At 38.2% G+C, this 21,165-nt stretch overlaps 1 protein-coding gene across 1 annotated transcript in view; it reads right to left on the bottom strand.

Moving 5' to 3' along the window:
- The window catches only part of exoc4 (exocyst complex component 4), a 280,178-nt gene that overhangs the window by 155,180 nt on the left and 103,833 nt on the right, over positions 1-21,165 (bottom strand). The gene's annotated exons all lie outside the window — the stretch shown is intronic.

Raw genomic sequence — 21,165 nt, 5'->3', positions numbered from 1 at the left:
CCAGTGGTCCATGGACATTAATATTTGGTACAGTTACCAAGAACCAGTGGTCCATGGACATTAATATTTGGTACAGTTACCAAGAACCAGTGGTCCATGGACATTAATATTTGGTACAGTTACCAAGAACCAGTGGTCCATGGACATTAATATTTGGTACAGTTACCAAGAACCAGTGGTCCATGGACATTAATATTTGGCCACCAATCCAGTTTCCTGATATTTATATGGACTTAATTTCTACGCCGGAGAAATACACGAAGCAAAGCTTGAAGGTTTACAAAAGTCTTGACGCTTAGTCCTACTTCAAGGCAGGATTTGTTGGAGAAATTAAAGTGATGAGGACACCGAACTTTATGATTTGACCGTTTAACGTTAGCTACCCAAAAACCCAACATTACCTGATACAAAATGGAAACCGTAAATCCACGTTTCGGTGCCTGAATCCAGTTGTTTCTGTGAATTGCAGCGATCCATTATCGCTTAGGCTTATTTTTCAGCAGTCTGTAAAACGATAACTCCAATTTTGTGCTAAATCTATGAGTACAGTCGATCGCACAACAGCTCTTTCCCATTTTAGATGTTTTCCAGTTGCTCAAACTGAAAGTTTACGCTGCCACTCATCTTTCTGACATTCAGTGTGGCGAAAAAAGGGAAAAAGGTTGCTACTTCGCGGATTTCACTTATCAGGTTCTTTTAGGTAACATAACCCCGCGAAAAACCAGGGATTACTGTAAAACTAACACCGATATGGATCGATAAGTAAGAGTATAGGTTATCCCACGGACAGGATGCCTGACTTTAATCTTACAATTCCCAGCGACCGCCATTTCTCCCCAAACAAACCCCCGAACCTCAGGGACCCTCAAAGCCAACATCATAAGAAGTCTGCTGCTGAGCGTTCAGACAAACCAGACCCTTTAAGCTCTGACTGACAACTGTCTGCCTCAAATTAGTCTGTTGGACAGGTTGCCCTGGGAACCCTGTCTGATTCCATTACGGGCTGGATAAACACAATCCAAGAGTTTATCCACCTTCAATAGCCAAAGAGAAGTCCCCACAATGATGGAGTTAATCTTCTGCACAATATCAGGCGTGTGGGTTTCAGTGTGTGTGTGTGTGTGTGTGTGGTGTATAACTCCATGCACGAGTGTACTTGGAAGACAAAAAGAGATTGAAAACACTGCAGCTCATGAGAAAGTGGCTAAAGCTTCACTTTTGGAAAGCGATAAAAAAACAACAGTATTATTTATGACATGGTGTGTTTTGGCGTGTGTGTGTGCGCCGTCACTTGGAGACAACATCTGAGAGATACAAGAATAAAGACACAGTATGTCGTGCTGCTAGTAACCAGCAGGGACATCTGACAGGTACAAAGCAAAAGAACATTGTGTTCTGCAGATATACCATAGCTTTAGTTTTTATAGTTTTCATATCTCTGGCGTTGATTCACTTCCTAGCACATGTTTGGTGATCATTTTATTTTGCTTTGATGTCATTTAACTCTCACACATGTTCAAAACTTGTGAGTTTTCTGTTCAGAAATGTAACATGTCACTAGGGATGGGCGGTATGGACTAAAAAATGTATCACGATCATTTCTGGCATTTATCCCGATAACGATAAAAATGACAATAAAAAAATACCAATTCAACTCCACCTTTGTAAATATAAATCTATCTCGCTCTCAGATCCGCCATGTTTGTTACACAAAAACCTCATCAACGGAATTATCTTTCTTTCTTTCTTTCTTTCTTTCTTTCTTTCTTTCTTTCTTTCTTTCTTTCTTTCTTTCTTTCTTTCTTTCTTTCTTCTTTCTTTCTTTCTTCTTTCTTTCTTTCTTTCTTTCTTCTCTTTCTTTCTTCTTTCTTTCTTTCTTTCTTTCTTCTTTCCTCCTGCTCTCTCCTTCCTTCTTCCCTTCCTCTTTTCTCACTTCCTTCCTCCTTTCCTTGTTTTATCCCTTCCTTCCTTCCTTCCTTCCTTCCTTCCTTCCTTCTTCCTTCCTTCCTTCCTTCCTTCCTTCCTTCCTTCCTTCCTTCCTTCCTTCCTTCCTTCCTTCCTTCCTTCCTTCCTTCCTTCCTTCCTTCCTTCCTTCCTTCCTTCCTTCCTTCCTTCTCTTGTTTCTCCCTTCCCTCCTTCCTTGTTTTCTCGTTTTCTCCCTTCCTTCCTTGTTTTCTCGTTTTCCTCCCTTCCTTCCTTGTTTTCTCGTTTTCTCCCTTCCTTCCTTGTTTTCTCGTTTTCTCCTTCCTTCCTTCTTTCTCGTTTGTTTCCTTCCTTCCTTCTTTTCTCGTTTGTTTCCTTCCTTCCTTCTTTTCTCGTTTGTTTCCTTCCTTCCTTCTTTTCTCGTTTGTTTCCTTCCTTCCTTCTTTTCTCGTTTGTTTCCTTCCTTCTTCTTTTCTCGTTTGTTTCCCTCCTTCCTTCTTTCTCGTTTGTTTCCTTCCTTCCTTCTTTCTCGTTTGTTTCCTTCCTTCCTTCTTTTCTCGTTTGTTTCCTTCCTTCCTTCTTTTCTCGTTTGTTTCCTTCCTTCCTTCCTTCCTTCCTTCCTTCCTTCCTTCCTTCCTTCCTTCCTTCCTTCCTTCCTTCCTTCCTTCCTTCCTTCCTTCCTTCCTTCCTTCCTTCCTTCCTTCCTTCCTTCCTTCCTTCCTTCCTTCCTTCCTTTAAAATAATAATAAATGTTACTAAACTACACCAATTAAATTGAATTGATAAAAAACAATTAAATTAGTACACCTGTACTGCAAAACGGTAATGACTCAAATTAAACAAGTTTGGAATGTAAGAACAGATTCAACATTTATTCAAACTTTATGGTTAAACAGTGGGATAACAGTGCAAACAGCAAAAGTACCATTGTCCTTCAAGTTTTCTTAGCTTAAAAAATCACAAAGTAGAAAAGAAATACAACCTGATAAATAAAGAAACGGGACAAATAAATAAAAGTTCACTGAAAATAAAATCCAATCAGCGATGACCTCTTCTAATGTAAATAAAATGTGCAAATTAACCTGTGGTTGGAACATGCCACAAATAAGATACTATTGCCTACGGCGTAGGCTCTGCATCGATTTAACGCAGAACCATAAATCAGCTTTACACAAAAACGTCATCAACGGGAATTTATCGTTTTTACCGCGAGATGACAAATTCTTACCGTGAGGAATTTTTTTGACGGTTTATCATGAACGGTAAAATATCACCCATTCCTATTGCACTCACTTCCTTCCTCCTTTCCTTGTTTTATCCCTTCCTTCCTTCCTTCCTTCCTTCCTTCCTTCCTTCCTTCCTTCCTTCCTTCCTTCCTTCCTTCCTTCCTTGTTTTCTCCCTTCCCTCCTTCCTTGTTTTCTCCCTTCCTTCCTTGTTTTCTCGTTTTCTCCCTTCCTTCCTTGTTTTCTCGTTTTCTCCCTTCCTTCCTTGTTTTCTCGTTTTCTCCCTTCCTTCCTTGTTTTCTCGTTTGTTTCCTTCCTTCCTTGTTTTCTCGTTTGTTTCCTTCCTTCCTTGTTTTCTCGTTTTCTCCCTTCCTTCCTTGTTTTCTCGTTTTCTCCCTTCCTTCCTTGTTTTCTCGTTTGTTTCCTTCCTTCCTTGTTTTCTCGTTTGTTTCCTTCCTTCCTTGTTTTCTCGTTTGTTTCCTTCCTTCCTTGTTTTCTCGTTTGTTTCCTTCCTTCCTTCCTTCCTTCCTTCCTTCCTTCCTTCCTTCCTTCCTTCCTTCAATCAGCTTTACACAAAAACGTCATCAACGGGAATTTATTGTTTTTACCACAAGATGACAAATTCTTATCGTGAGGAATTCTTTTGACGGCATATCGTGAACGGTAAAATATCGCCCATTCCTACATGTCACTGTTACACCGTTGTAATGGATCCAAGGAGAATGTCATGCCAGAGAACTCAATTTGATCCCCATCTGTTCCAATAATCTCATTTAACTTGTCCTGTCACATGTGGTTGGTTAAGGATAAGCCTATGGTTAGGGTAAGATATTCATAGGTGCTCCGATTTGAATACGCTGCTTTTGATTCAATGGAAAGCAGCAACTCTGTAAAGACAGATTTTAATTCAAGTCTAATATTATTCAAATTCAATTCAAAAATGCTTCATCAATCCCTGAGGGAAATTAGTGTGAGGTAAAGTATCTTCAGTGAATCATTGCATGGGGTTTCTGCTGTGGGCAGGAAGGATCTCCTGTAGCGGTCAGTTTCTTGAAGTCGCTGGCTCTGATGCTGCTCCCCCGAGAGATGACGAAAGATGTGATTGAACTCTCCACAACAGGACTTAGAAAAGATACTCAACATCTTGCTGCAAACGCTGACGGACCAAAGCTTCCTCAACAAGTAAAGTCCTCTGTCCTCTCTTATGAACAGTATCAGGGTTGTATCTCCAGTCCAGTCTGCTGTCCTTGTGAACACTGACGTATTTATACTCCTCCACCACCTTAATCCTGGTCCTCCTTAAATCCACAAATCCTTAAATGTCATTTGTCTTGTTCACATTCAAGATGAGATGATTGTTGATTGTTCCCACACCCATCCACCAGTTTTCTGTAATCAGTCTGTTGTCAATCAACGATACACTCCACAACTGCAGTCATCTGAGTATGACAGGACTCCAACTTGTACTGGAAGTCTGAAGCCGGGCAGACACTGTGCGATTGTCGGCTCGTTTTGACCCGATTTTCCAGTCGTGCGACTATTTTTTGGATCGGGCCAGATTTCGACCCTATCATTGCTCGTGCCTCGTCCAGTAAACGTGAGGTAAAGACGAGAGAGTAAAACCTCACGACGAGCTCCCGATCACGAATCGTGTGCTCGCAAGAAAATCAAACTTGTTTGAAATCCTGGTGAAGGAATCGCACAGTTGAAGCAGCTACGACCCGATTTGCCTCATCCTTTCACAGAGAGCATGAGCAATCTCTGATGTCACGTCAAAAACTATTATTTGTAGTTTAAAGTGTTGCAAATTCACATTACAAATCATGTTTTAATAGTAATAAAAAAAGACCGCATTTCCCACGTCTGCCCAGCCAATTCCTTGTCCAATCACGACGTTGTCTAATCTTTTTTCATTTATCGCCACACAGAATGGCACAAATTGCTAAAGGCTGATTTATGGTTCTGCGTTACACAGACGTAGAGCCTACGGCGTAGGGTACGCGGCGACCCGCACCGTACGGTTACACCATCGATTTAACGCGGAACCATAATTCAGGCTTACGACAGCGCGTTTGTTTTTGCTGAGCATCTTTGGTGTCTCCCACTTCGGGGTTCCTCCTCTTCCACTTCTTTTTGACGTTGCAGTTTCAGTAACAGAACTCTGACGTGAGGATTATGAACGTATAGTGTGAGCAGACGGGTCGCATCAGAGCATCGGGTCGTACAGTGTGAGACCATAAATCGTGGGCTGCGATCTTTTGAACTCAGCGATCTAGTCGTGCAGTTTAAGATGAGGCTGAATCAAACCATTTAAAATATCGCACAGTGTATGCCCAGCTTGAGGTGTACAGCGTGAAGAGGAGTGGTGAGAGTACAGATCCCTGTGGAGCTCCAGTGCTGCTGAGACCAGACACACAACCATTCAGTCTCAGACTGGGATCTGTTTGTCAGGTAGTCAGTAATCCAGGTGATTGTGGAGGCGTCCACCTGTGTCTTGTGGAGTTTCTCACAAAGTAGGGTCATTATATGTAACTAACCACATTTTTCTGTTTGTCATTGATACTAAGCTGCTTTTTGGGCATATATGTAGCTGCTGAATACCTTGAATTTCCTTCTGGATTAATAAAGTATCTATCCATCTATCTATCTAGTAACCCAGGCTGGTGGCGTTAAATGGACTGGAAGAATCAAAGAACATGATCCACACAGTTCTGCCTGCTTTATCCAGATGACTGTGGGTTTGCTTTTTTTTAATAATAAAACGCTGACATTTAAACTTAAAACTCAACATCTTTGCATTTAATTCTGAGTGAACTTAACTTTGAATGTCAGGTTGCCATTTTAAAAAGCATAAATATCACTTGTGTTACTATTTCAAATTAGACTTATTTAAGGACAACAGAGTTGGAGTAAAACCACTATCTAGTCAAAAAGAGTGGATCTTTAGAACAAGCACCTCGTGAATACCTTTACGTTGTTTTACCGTATCAGTAATCGTTTTAGAAAACTTAGAAAACTTCCCGTGGTTTCTGTTGGACTTCAGTTTCTTAGCAGAACTTTGCACTCCCTTAAATGCAAATACAACATCCAACCAGCCAGACAGTTAGCAGCTATTTTTGATAAGAGTTATTGAATAGATTTAAAATTTCCCAGGTCTTAAATTATACTCGCATCTCACTGGCTTCTTTTTTTGTCATGGTCGTCTCTTATTATCTAACATTTCCTGTTCACACTTCTCATTTTCACTTAATTTGACCTTTCTTAGGTAAAATCCTCCCTTTCTTGATGCTGGTTAAAAGCAAAAATACTGCTTTAGAAAGATTTAAAAAAGAAAGCAGTGACAGGGACATGAGAACGAGTAAAGAAGAGCATGCAGGCGGCTTCTTTTTAATGACACCGGCATCTCTCTGAGGGTGATGACAGATATTTCTGTAAAAGTAATGAAGAAGTGGTTGTCTGACTAAATTAAGGTTAAAGTCCAACATCAAACTGCTTTGCCATTATTTGGTGAACTGTGGAGGAAATTGGGGTGTTTTAAATGAGTCATACCAGGGCAGCTTCAAACAGCCGCGTCACAAAATCATTTCAGCTTTGACTTTTTTGATCTAACAATCCGTGTTTCTGGGAGAAGTTAATAAAACAAGCCTTCCGTCTGATCACTGTTGGTTAACAATAACTCAAAATACAGGAAGACACCGTTACTAGGATATAATAACCACAACTGCTATATCTGTGGCTCAACAAATGTTGTCATATTCTTTTTTTGGTGAATAGTCTGACAGAAACACCGTCAGTGACGCATCCGCTTTATACCGTAGCAACCTGCACATTATTGTCTAACTCAGGGGTGTCAAATGTGCGGCCCGTGAGAAGTTTCCAATGCAAAAAAATGAAATGTTAATGTACTAAAAAGGAAGGCATAAATAATTGCCATAAATCGCAGCATATCCAATAATATATTTCTTCTACAAATCCATCGTTATTCCACAAAGAGAGCAGTTTTCAATTTTTTTTAGTTTTCTAGAATGCATTTGCCGATTTTATTTCTTTGTAGACGGTCGTTTATTTTTATTAACTGACTACTATTATATATTTTCGCAGGAAAAATATCACTGCTAAAAAACATGATAGAAGATATTTATTTGGAGAATTTCAGTTTTGAATACGAGGATAGTGACAAAGTAAAACAGTTAAAAGAGAAGTGCTGACTTTTTCGGCACACTGGCGTAAATATCCGTGCCAATTTTTAAAAATAAATACACTTAAAGGAGCTTGAGGCTCCTTTTAAGAAATGAGACTCTCTAGCGCCACCCTTCACCACGACGGCCGTTGGGGGTACTGCAGCCAACAGCGAAGCCGGCACGGGAGAACGGGGAGAACGCGCATGCAGCGTCATGTGACGTCACATCCGCAGGACAGCGCGGGAAATTCGGGACCGAATTGCAGCACATTTTGCAGCACACAGCCTGTTCAAGGCAACGGAGAGATACGGTAGAGGGCTCATTCTTTTTGGTTTGGAACGCTTCATCTGACATTATTACTAGAAAAATTAAAACGTGTACGAATTTTTTTCATAAATTCTGCCTCAATCCTGCCTCATGCTCCTTTAATTGTACTGGAAAAATCTCTAAACCACAAAGAAACACTCGGATGTAATAAGAAAGATTTTGCTTTTAATTACATTTCCTATAAAAAAGAAAAATATTAAAAAAAACATACTTGTTTCTGTTTATCTTTGTAAAATGATATTAAAAGTATCTTACATAATTTGAAAGAAATGAGAAATTTCAAGAAAAGATCCTGAATCTTCCTGAATATTTTACATAATTAGAGTGTAAACAAAGTGCATATTTCCTTTAAAATTAACTAAACTGATATTGGATTAGATAACAATAGTAAAAAAAAAAAAAAAGAATTAGAAAAAAATCTTTCGCACCGTTTTTGTTATTTTGAGCGTGCGGCCCGCGAGAAAAAAATTGGTCAAATCCGGCCCGCCAAGCAAAATTAGTTTGACACCACTGGTCTAACTGTTTATGAGAGCGGTCTGTCCCTAAAACTAAATAAACACCCCACAATATTCTTCTTAAACAGACAGGAATGTGTGTTCACCACATCGCGTCTTCAAGTGTAATACTTGCAATTTTCAATGAGCTTAAATAAATTGCATATTCAGTTGAATATCAATAGGAAAGTGGAAAAACAAGGAAAGAAAAAGGCTTATTGAACATCATAATTTAAAGTTTCACAGTGTTGTTTGATGCTGTTGTGAAAATTTAACTACACTCTCAGTGTACATAAATAAAGTGAGACTGGAGACTCCAACACCAGTCCTTTTCAAGTCACAAAGAGCAATGCAAGTAGCAGGAAATGACAAACTATTGTTGTACGACTGGCAGATGAATACAAGCACGAAATGAATATTTTTCACCTTCATCTTGAGAAAAAGCCTGATAAAAACTTCCTTAAAGATACTCGGTTTCTCCTTTATGTCTCCATCTTTAAGTGCAGCTCAGGGGGGAACTTAATGAATATGTGAAATTAGTGCAGAATCATGGTGTGTGTCATTTTCACCACAGGCTACGACGGTGGGAGACTCAGCCCCTCCGTCCTCCACCTTTCATCTTCCTCTATCCATTTTCTATCGCTTGTCCTATTGTCCTTCTCTTTGTGCTTCCTGCATGGACTCCAAGCTAAAGAAAAGAGTTATGGTCCCTTTTTCACCAGGCATGGACACTGAAAGTTGAACTAACTTCAGGTTAAGAGTTAACGGAGGCGAATCTGATGCTTTAATAAACTTACAAATTACCATACACTTTAGTACGATGGAGTATTAGGGCCAAACTAAGAAAAAAAAAAAGGAAATTACGAGAATAAAGTCATAATAATATGAGGATAAAGTCGTAAAATTACGAGAATAAAGTCGTAATATTTTGAGAATAAAGTTGTAATATTACAAGAATAAAGTCGTAATATTAAATATACATGTATTATAAATATAACTGCACAAGATGCTCAATATTCCTCATTTTAACACAGGGAGAAGATGCTCTTCCTGTTAGAGTTCTCATAAATTATATCCTCATAATATTACGACTTTATTCTCATAATATTACGACTTTATTCTCGTAATATTACGACTTTATTCTCATAAATTACAACTTTATTCTTGTAATATTACGACTTTATTCTTGTAATATAATATTATGACTTTATTCTCGTAATGTTACGACTTTAGTCTCCTAATATTACGACTTTATTCTCGTAATGTTACGACTTTATTCTCCTAATATTACGACTTTATTCTCGTAATGTTACGACTTTATTCTCGTAATGTTACGACTTTATTCTCGTAATGTTACGACTTTATTCTCGTAATGTTACGACTTTATTCTCGTAATGTTACGACTTTATTCTCCTAATATTACGACTTTATTCTCGTAATGTTACGACTTTATTCTCGTAATGTTACGACTTTATTCTCGTAATGTTACGACTTTATTCTCATAATATTACGACTTTATTCTATCACGACTTTGTTCTCGCAACATTATGACTTTATTCTCGTAAATTTCCTATTCGTTTTTTGTCTTAGTTTGGCCCTAATACTCCGTCGTACTTTAGAAAGTAGAGCATATAGAATATTCTCTGTGCATCAACTGTTACAGTTTGTTTCCAAAAAAGGCCTCATCCATCAATTCAAGTGAAAACGTCACAGAAAACCTGCTGCAAAATCCAGATATGCAAAAATATAGTGTTCTGTGAATTAATCTAAGAAAAATGTGGCCTACAGTATATCGCAGCATCCTCCAGGGATAAATAAAGTATTATTAAATTGGTGGAATTGATAAAAATGCAATAAAGGACTTTGTCAAAAGGAATCAATATGTTTATGACAGAACTGTCTCAACAAACTGCAACTATTTTGCTGAAAACGTGGCCAATCTGTACCTGGGTACCAAGTTCATGCATCATATTTTTCCTCTAAAAATAAAAGAAATATCTAAGTCTTGTCCATTATTAATCTCCTGTGTTACCACTATGAATTTAAAATTGTTGCTGTTGTGTCAGACAGATAATAATGTTTGTTATAAGACTGATGGCTTTACTTTCACGGTCAACACAAGTACATTTGTTGCATAAAGCCGTCTGAACTCAAAAGCCTGTTCCAGGTTACCGTTGTGAATGTCGCTTGCAGGGAAAAGCACAACAATCGGTTGGTTGTACTGAACAGTACTGAATCTTATGATGTCTAATACAAAAAAGCCACCTGCTGCAGCGCTGCAGCCTTGAGCTCTCTCACACAATCTGTTTAGAGATTAGTCAAAGTCCAGGACACATTTCTTTGCTCTCTCTTTGCTCTCGCCTCTCTTGCTTTTGTAGGTGACTTGTATGCATTAACTCAGTCCAAAAGAAATGTGGGATGCCACTTTTTGTCTGTGCCTTGAACTTAAGATGATACATTTCTCAGAAAAATACACACAATGAGAATAACTTGTTATATAGTGATATTGTCGTTATTCAAGCAAGATGGCTGATATAAAGAAGTGCTTTCAATGTAGTTTCTCTTGTTAAACATTAAAGGAGAAAATAAAGGATGCATCATCATGAACATCATCAGTTGAAGAGTTTTTATTAGGGCCCGAGCACCAGCAAGGCTTTTGCGAAGCCCTATTGAAATCGGTACGACTATTATTTTTATAATTTTATCCGAAAACAATTGCATTTTTGAGGCGCATAACTTACTCGAAAAGTTGTGAAACTTGGCACGCACGTCCCATTTGGCGAAAAATTACGTATCCTAATAGTGTCAAAAAGGGGCGTGGCCTAACGGCTCAACAGCGCCCCCTAAAAAACTTTGTGCCTCAAGCCCCACAATACGGTTTGACGTACATGCACGGAAGTCGGTACACACCTGTATCATGTCGCAACTTAAAGAAAAGTCTCTTGGCGCCATGGCCGAAACCCAACAGGAAGTCGGCCATTTTTAATTAATTGTGTCATTTTGGCGCAATTTTATGCCATTTTCAGGTGTCGTACTTTAACGAACTCCTCCTAGCAGGATCGTCTGTTCGACATAAAACTCGCTCAGGAGACACAAAAGACGTTAACCATGAAAAGTTATCAAAACCGTGAGTTTTCGTGAAATGGCGCGGCCGTGGCGCCGCGTCAAACTTCAACGCTAAACAGGAAGTGATACTAGTAGCTGATTGGTCGACATGTGATTCTGCTATAACTTTTGAATGGTTTGACATAGAGAGTCGTGGGTGGTGTCATCGGACTCGGTATTGAGTCCTTGACCATAATTGGTGAAAACTAGCCCCGCCCCTTTTTCTGATTGGTTGTCCCTATTTTCTGCTATGACTTCTGAATGGTTTGACATATACAGTCATGGGTGGTGTCATCAGACTTGGTTTTGAGTCCTTGACCTCAATTGGTGAAAATTGCATGCGCGAGGTCCCGTTCATCGCTGCTTGCAGCTTTAATTTAACTTTGTATTTTCTTTCTGCAGGTTTTTGGACACACACAAACACACACACACACACATACTAACCACGGTCATATAAGTTGATGGCAGCAGTTCAACAAGGTAGCGACTTCCAGGAAAGAAAAGAGCTGATGATGCAGGAGATGCAGCTCTCTCATGACACTTACAGTCGACACTAAACAACAGGTCTGAGGTGATTTATGGGTGTACCTGCCTCAGGAGGGCTGCGCTCAACTGCTGCTTTTTTCTTTCATTCTCTTTCACTTGCTTTTATGCTCATTTCGCAGGGACAATGCACAAAGCATATGTTGCATCAGATATACTGTATCTAACAGCTCTGCTGGGGCTGAGCTGCAGGGAGGCAACACCACACGGCTTCCATGTACAATTAACATATACTTACTGTCTATATATGAATATTCACTTCTGGAAAAAAAAACAGGTGTTAAATTGTGGAATTAAAACAGAACTTTGTAGTCTAATAGTAGCAAGTTCTTCAAAACGATGTTAAATCTTGTTAATTTTTGCTTGTTCTTTTATTCTAACTCTAAAACAATGGTAGTGGTCAGTAACTTTAAATCTCTGAGCTCACTCTGGGCTTGCAGACATGCGGCCGTTCCTGGACCGTTAATAAGAAGACATCAAGGACTTGCTGAATCTTTTTTTTTCAAAATGCCAAATTCATCCAGAACAAGGGATGCATCACCAAAATGTCAGCAGAGAACCTCAAAAGATGAAGTAAACTGGCTGCTACAAGCAAAAACACTCCCTTCTGCCCAATGTTTGTGTTCGCCACGTTGAAGACATGCACTTTACAATCCAGACCAGCACTTTGCATCGCAGACTCACCAAGCCCTCACCCTGCTGAAACATGCAACACAAATATGATGGGAGGAAAACAACTGCACTCAGAACATCTAACTTAACATAAAGAAAGAGAGGGAATCAGAGCATGTGAGCGGAGTGGAGCGGCGAGTATTTCCGCTCCTCGCTCACAAAGGTTGTTACCGCTCCGCTCCGCCCTCAAAGTCGCAAAATGCCGCTCCAGCCATAACCGCTCCGCGCTCCAGTAACACTGCAACCCGCTCCGCTCCGCGCAGCGCTCCACGCTCCGCTCCAAAAATGTTTGCATGCATATAAAATGCACATGTTTACCTGAAGCCTTAGATCTAACCAGAGGTGGATGAGAGAGAGAGAGAGAGACTCAGCAAAGTTACGTTCCTTGCAGCCAGTCACGGAGCCGAGAGGAACAATTACGCAGAGCCGACATAGTTTTAAAGTCCAAAAAATAGATATTTACTGACAAGAAAAAATAAGAAAATAATTTCACCTAATGGAATTATCTGGTTTAATACACTTTTGTTTATTAACCTTTCCCGAAACAATGTTTCATTCACTGTGTGTTCGGGTGTGTGTGTGTGAGACGTGTGGGTGCAGCGGAGGAGAGAGAGGGAGATGCAGGTGTGCGCGTGTGGAAGACCGGTACACGTGTTCAGTTACTTTTCAGTGTGTCCTCCGTTAGTTTCAGTCGTCGGCCCTCACGCGTTTTGTTTGCTCTTATTACATGTTTGTAATAAATGTGCGAGGTTGCACGGACAGCATTTTTCCTCCGTCCTTTTTTCCCTTCACTTTCCCCGGACTCCTAACGCCGGTTACGAGCCAGAGACCGAATTAAAATACCAGCTCTCCCAACTACGGTTCAGAGATAGGACTGGAAAAGAAGAAAGGTAACAGGTAGTTTGTGGAGAGGTGGGATATGTTTGGACACGCATCGGGGCCGTGATATGTGGGGTAACGGAGCGAAACTGGAGCGGGATGACGCCCCGCTCCAGCCAATCATCCTAGAAAAAAAAATCCCGCTCTGCGCTCCTTTCAAAATTCGCCGCTCCGCTCCGCCGCTCGCTCACGCTCCGCTCCGCTCACATGCTCTGGAGGGAATGTGCATGACGTCACAGATGCAGGTTACTGTACGTCCCTTGAGTGTCAGAAAGACTGAGTGGCAGCGTAAACTTCCAGTTTGAGCAACTTGAAAACATCTAAAATGGGAAAGAGCTGTTGTGCGATCGACTGTACTCATAGATTTAGCAAGAAATCAGAGTTATCGTTTTACAGACTGACGAAAAATAAGCTTAAGAGAGACAAATGGATCACTGCAATTCACAGAAACAACTGGATTCCAGACACCGAAACGTGGATTTGTGGTTCCCATTTTGTATCAGGTAATGTAGGATTTTTGGGTAGCTAACGTTAAACGGTCAAATCATAAAGTTCGGTGTCCTCATCACTTTCTACAACAAATCCTGCCTTGAAGTCAGACCAAGCGTCAAGACTTTTGTAAGCCTTCAAGCTTTGCTTCGTGTATTTCCCCGGCGTAGAAATTAAGTACATATAAATATCAGGAAACTGGATTCGTGGCCAAATATTAATGTCCATGGACCACTGGTTCTTGGTAACTGTACCAAATATTAATGTCCATGGATCACTGGTTCTTGGTAACTGTACCAAATATTAATGTCCATGGACCACTGGTTCTTGGTAACTGTACCAAATATTAATGTCCATGGACCACTGGTTCTTGTGGTAACTGTACCAAATATTAATGTCCATGGACCACTGGTTCTTGGTAACTGTACCAAATATTAATGTCCATGGACCACTGGTTCTTGGGGTAACTGTACCAAATATTAATGTCCATGGACCACTGGTTCTTGGTAACTGTACCAAATATTAATGTCCATGGACCACTGGTTCTTGGGGTAACTGTACCAAATATGAATGTCCATGGACCACTGGTTCTTGGTAACTGTACCAAATATTAATGTCCATGGACCACTGGTTCTTGGTAACTGTACCAAATATTAATGTCCATGGACCACTGGTTCTTGGTAACTGTACCAAATATTAATGTCCATGGACCACTGGTTCTTGGTAACTGTACCAAATATTAATGTCCATGGACCACTGGTTCTTGGGGTAACTGTACGGGTCACTGTCAAGTCCAACTGACTTTAATTTAAGCCAATAATCGGCTGTTATCCCGTCTTCTCCACTAGTTGCAGCCGTTTTTGCCACTCAGTGTGAGTAAGGGGGTCCAGTGGGGAAGTGACATCAATGCATTCCCTACATAGACAAATTTTCTCGAAGAGACAACTGGAGCCAGAGGTGGGTACTAGTAACGAGTTACATTTACTTGAGTAAGTTTTGGGAAATGTTGTACTTTTAGGAGTAGTTTTGAATCACTATACTTTTTACTTTTACTTGAGTAGATTTGTGAAGAAGAAACTGTTCCTCTTACTCCGCTACATTAGGCTACGTTGAGCTGTTATTTTTCTTTTATCCCTTTTATCCACGTACACGTCAATCTCATGACATCACTGAGTGATTCTTTGGGAAAAATGTTTGTTTTTGCATGTTTTGTCACATTTACACAGACTCAAACAAACACAGAGTTTCTATGAGTTCATGTTTGTTCTAGTTCTGCCTGGTTAAAAAAGAAAAGTACAAAGGCTGGAAAATTTGTGCTACTTGTGCTTAATTATTTTTTTTTTATTCTGTTATAATTTTATTATTTATTAAAGTACTTGAATTTATTCTATTATTTTAATTTAAGCTATGTTTTTTTTTATTCATTTTAATTTATGTTATTATTTTATTGATTTAATTTGCCTGAAGATGATTATTTTGTACTTTTGTCTGTTTGAATGGTTGTGTTAAAAAAATAAATCATACGTTACTCAACAGTTACTCAGTACTTGAGTAGTTTTTTTCACCAAGTACTTTTTTACTTTTACTCAAGTAATTATTTGGATGACTACTTTTTACTTCTACTTGAGTCATATTATTCTGAAGTAACAGTACTTTTACTTGAGTACAATTTTTGACTACTCTACCCACCTCTGACTGGAGACAACGATGAACCATGAGTAAACCCAACGAGTGCACCGTACTTCCTTCTCGTGACACTCGCCCATGTCCCGGCCTGTGGCCAGACGAGGTTTGTGATCAAAGTGGCCCAGTCTGCTTCTCTTTAGTTCCCTCTGGCTGTGTGAGGGATGCCGAGGCCTTCCAGCACCAGGAGACACGTTATCGTTCAAACATCTACCAGATAAGACGTGCGAGAATGCAATCCTCGTCTCGTCGCTCTGTGACAGCCAGACACGCGTTTCTTTCTAATGCATAGTAAGTAACCAGGTGTATTTTCAGCTTTGGTGGAGCCCTGGGCTGACAGTGCTGTGGATATTTACGCCGAGACCACAGACAACTCACTGGGATTAGACAAGGATTTGAAGCTCACGGGAAAAGGTGCTGATATCCCGCATTCTCCAAGTAAAGTAGTCCCCGCAACTTATCCTGGTGTTCATATGAATGTTGCAAGTCCCCTACCGCATTTTAATCTGAATAGAGCAACTCCCAGGTTTGTTCATGCACAAATAAAACTGTCCCATAACAGTTGACCAAACAATACACTTGATCCTGGCTTTGCTTAGCATTATACGACTAGGACAAGTGAGAAAACGCTTATTATAAGAGGGGTAGGATATCTCTGGGAAACAAATCCTCTTACTTCTCACCTGCACTGATACAAATATTGTGCTTGATGTACTTAAAAAAATTAAGGCAATGAGATTATTATGTAGATCAAGAAAGACTAGTCTTTTGTATGTAAATAATACATTTTGCAGTAAAGTTTACTTTATTTGTCAAAATTAAGTTGACTTTAAAAAGAAAAAAAGAAAAAAGAAAAAAAAGGGAAAGAGAAAAAAAGGAAAAAAATAAGAAAAAAAGAGAAAAAAAGGAAAAAAGGAAAAAAGGAAAAAAAGAAAAAAAGGAAAAAAGAAAGAAAAAAATTAAGTTGACTTTACTTGCAAAAATTAAGTTGACTTTACTTTCAAATTAATTTTGTACATACTAAAAATGAAGTAGTTTATACAAAGACTAGTGTTTCTTGATCTACATAAAAATCTCATGCGAAAAAGTTGCCTTAATTTGTGGTGTTCTATTTAAACAAATAAAGCATTTTTCATCTAAACGTTGGTCAATCTGCCCAATAGATTACAATTGTTAAAGGAAAAGTAAATTTTACATAAATACAGCTTGTTAAGGAAAAAATGCACAATGTCTTGTTTTTAAAACAAATGCAGATTAAGTTCAAAACTAGATGTATTCATGTAAAGCAAAAAAACTTTTAATTGTTAATATCACAGATTTAAATATGTTATATTTACATGCGCTTAGATGTATTTTTTTCAGTGTGGGTGAATGATGTAGTATTCCTAATTGCATGCAAACTACTTGCAGCATTTCAAAACTTTCAGATTTGGTTGTTCTTTTTTTACCAGTAAACAGAACAAAAGCATGAAGTAACTTAATGTAATGGGTTAGAAAACAACAGAAACACATCTGCAATCAGACATTAAAACCCCTTGGTTTCATCTCCCACGCACCGACACTGATTTCCAGTGCCGCAACCCCCAATCGCTTTTGTCATTAAAGCTGTCACGAGCTGCATGGCTGGCTGCAGGAGGTGTAGCCATCCATCAGAGGAGTGCCAGATCTTTGCCATTAGAAAACCATCTGCAAGCAACAGTGCTCCACTGGCACGAGACTCCTAAAGAGCCCAGGTGGAGGGGAGGGAGCGCCGCAGAAAAGTCCTGTGTTCTAGGCAGTTTACTTTGATTGATATGAACCATTACAGACAAGATGGGAGAAGTACGCAGAAAGTGAGTCACCGTTTTAGTTTTTTTTTTCTTGGCTTGGCAAAGAACAGGAGCAAATAGGGACCGGATGTCAGTGTGTGTCAGACAGAGGAAAGTGCTCAGCAAAGAGGAACAGAGGCTGAAGGCCAAAGCCTCAGGAAGAGGGACATAAACATGTACCACCTGCAAGGACAGACATGGAATTATTCACCCGACCATTCTCTCCAAAACAGACTGTGTCTGAGTCTCTGGACTGTTTTTCTGGAATATTTCGGCTCAGTCTAAAACAAAACCCATGAAACTGGAATGTTTGCCTGCATCCCAAAGTGTAGTCATGTCCAATTTCATGAATGTAAATAGTGAGGTGGCAGTGATGTTTCTGGAGTGTCAACATCTAACGCCAACTAACGGTAACTTTTCACTGGCAAAAATAAAGACAAACTATGGTAAAAGAAGGGTGTAAATCACCCTTCTTTTACCATAGTTTGTCTGTATGGAACACTTTAAGCAAACTATTAACATAAAATAATTCAAATTGTTAGTAAAGAAACATCTCCTGAATAGATATATATCAAACTTGTTTAATTATTATTAAATTAATAAATAAATAATGTAGATAGTAATTATATATATATATATATATATATATATATATATATATATATATATATATATATATATATATATATATATATATATATATATATATATATATACTGCCATATTGTTTTGTTTTTTTGAATGAAATAAAGAATAAAAAATGAAATGAAAAATGAAAAATGAAATGGTTTGAATTTGTTGATGTTATAAATGTGTGAATATGTTTTTATTTATATCTAAATGTTAAACGGAAATACTTTTTATTTTTTTCTTTATTTTCTGTTTTTCTTTTCTTTTTTTACACGCTAACTCTTTAGCTTTGCTTTTAATTTTTTTGTAATGTAGTATATATTATGTGTCGGACCCCAGGAAGAATAGCTGCAGTTTTGCTGTAGCTAATGGGGATCCAACTAAAACTATAAACTATAAAAAATAAAAAATAAACATCTATGAGTAAGAAAAGAGTTGTAAAACAATAAACTGCAAATCAGAGGAAACAAAGAAGGTGAATGGCTGCATAATCATTGGGAAAACAGTTTGTATTATGTTAAAATAATGTAAAAAATAATGTTTGGGGAGCTAATAAAGAAAAAAAAAGGTTGTAATTCACTACAGAATGAATATGGGGTCGCTCTAAACACATTCTCTCCGTTTTTGAGCCATGAAGTGTTGAAGAGGTGACATGATTGTGCAGCAGGTGACAGACTGGCGCTGTTAACCTTTGGTTACCGTGTTAGCTTTTCACTTCTCTTTGTTCTGTCATCTTCACAAAATCCAAAGTCGTGTGACGACACATGCAGTTTTTAAGGGAACAGTACATGAGCACAGACACTGTTGAAGGTAATGACAGAATTAAAGAAAATAATTATAATTATGACGGACGAGGACAAAATTATGTCAGCTTTAGGTCCTGAATGTCTGTTTTGATTCATTTACGATGAATTACCCATTCCTGGACCAATGTGACTCTCTCAAGACTCCTGCCGATTATTGAAGTAAGATGGGTCATAAAAAAGAAATAAAAACCAAAAAAAGAAGAAAAGTATCAGTTTTTTATAGTCTTAGATTTAAGTAATATAAAAATTGTTCCAGAAGCCTTTATATTTGATTCAATCTTGTCATTTCTAGACAGGCTTCTCCTACAACCATCGACGATAGTCGAGTTTTTCTCTCGTATAACAGAAAGAAGTTGTATCACGTCATGTTTGAGTTGATTTGTCTCGACATGCCCACATACGCCAGGAGACTATAGACATTTTACTGTCTAGGGTGCAGAAACAAGACATTGTGCAGCACTGCTGTACATGCAAACACGGTCTGTCTTTACCAAACATTTCCTTCTAAGGCTTTTAAATCAATTATGCTAAATTTAGATTGGCATTGCAAAAGATAAAGGAGATGTAAATCTGTTGTTAGATGAAATGCAATTTATCTTAACTCTCTTCATGGACTCAAATCTGATTTAAATGTTTACTTCTTGGTGCAAAACTTTATGGTTGGTATATTTATATGTACATCATTTAGCTTGTAGTATACAGGACTGTCTCAGAAAATTTGAATATTGTGATAAAGTTCTTTATTTTCTGTGATGCAATTAAAAAAACAAAAATGTCATACATTCTGGATTCATTACAAATCAACTGAAATATTGCAAGCCTTTTATTATTTTAATATTGCTGATTATGGTTTACAGTTTAAGATTAAGATTCCCAGAATATTCTAATTTTTTGAGATAGGATATTTGAGTTTTCTTAAGCTGTAAACCATGATCAGCAATATTAAAATAATAAAAGGCTTGCAATATTTCAGTTGATTTGTAATGAATCCAGAATGTATGACAATTTTGTTTTTGTAATTGCATTACAGAAAATCACAATACTCTAATTTTCTGAGACAGTCCTGTACTTGAACAAAACACTAATGCTCACCTGGCTCTATTTGTACTGTCCATTTTGACTTTTTACATTTTTCTTTACACTTTTTAAATAAATAAATAGATGGCCAGTCCATAGCTATTTCTCTGTATTTAAAATACGACCAAAACATGTTAACCTGCAAGTTTATAGCAAATGTAAGTGTCAAAAATGCACATTTCCCTCATTATACTGAATGTTAAGGATGCGTGCAGCATGATATAACATTCTAGAGATGCATTCAGTTTAGAGGAAGCATCCTTGACGTAATGGATCATAAAAAGGTAATGTATCACTGTCTGAACACAAATTCAATTAAACTGTTTTACTATTAGATTTTCTCTTCTCCTCTCGGACGACGGCACTGATCAGAAAACTACCAGACGTACAGAATGTTATCAGAAAGACAGCCCTTCGTAATAGTAGCATCGGAAAGGAAACAAAAGTGAGGGTGGCACTTGATCCCATTTCTGGATCTTATCAGACAAACATTTTGAACTTAAGATACATTATATTAAATCAATTTTTTGATTTATCACGTCGTACCGGACATTAAAAAGGCTGAAATCAATGTGTAGTCACTAAAAGACTGTATAATACACTTAGTTTTACATTTTATTAGTGCAGTATTGAGTCACGTCATACGTCTGATGGGGACGGACTAATCCCTGGCTGCCGGGCCACAATGACACAAGAGACGCTTCACACACACGTGCACACACGACCAGAGGTGGGTAGTAACGAGTTACATTTACTCCGTTACATTTCCTTGAGTACGTTTTGGGATATTTTGTACTTTTAGGAGTAGTTTTGAATCACTATACGTTTTACTTTTACTTGAGTAGATTTGTGAAGAAGAAACTGTTCCTCTTACTCCGCTACATTAGGCTACGTTGAGCTGTTACTTTTCTTTTATCCCTTTTATCCACGTACGCGTCAATCTCATGACATCACTGGGTGATTCTTTGGGAAAAATGTTTGTTTTTGCATGTTTTGTCACATTTACACAGACTCAAACACACACAGAGTTTCTATGAGTTCATGTTTGTTCTAGTTCTGCCTGGTTAAAAAAGAAAAGTACAAAGGCTTGAAATTTTGTGCTACTTGTGCTTAATTTATTTTTTTATTCTGTTATTATTGTATTTATTTTATTATTTATTAAAGTACTTGAATTTACTTTAAGATTATTTTAATTTAAGCTATTTTTTATTTTATTATTTTATTGATTTAATTTGCCTGAAGATGATTATTTTGTACTTTTGTCTGTTTGAATGGTTGTTAAAAAAAATAAATCAGACGTTACTCAACAGTTACTCAGTACTTG

Source organism: Cololabis saira, chromosome 23 (assembly GCF_033807715.1).
Source record: "Cololabis saira isolate AMF1-May2022 chromosome 23, fColSai1.1, whole genome shotgun sequence".
Lineage (NCBI taxonomy): Eukaryota > Metazoa > Chordata > Actinopteri > Beloniformes > Belonidae > Cololabis > Cololabis saira.
This window is presented reverse-complemented; position numbering and strand designations above follow the sequence as displayed.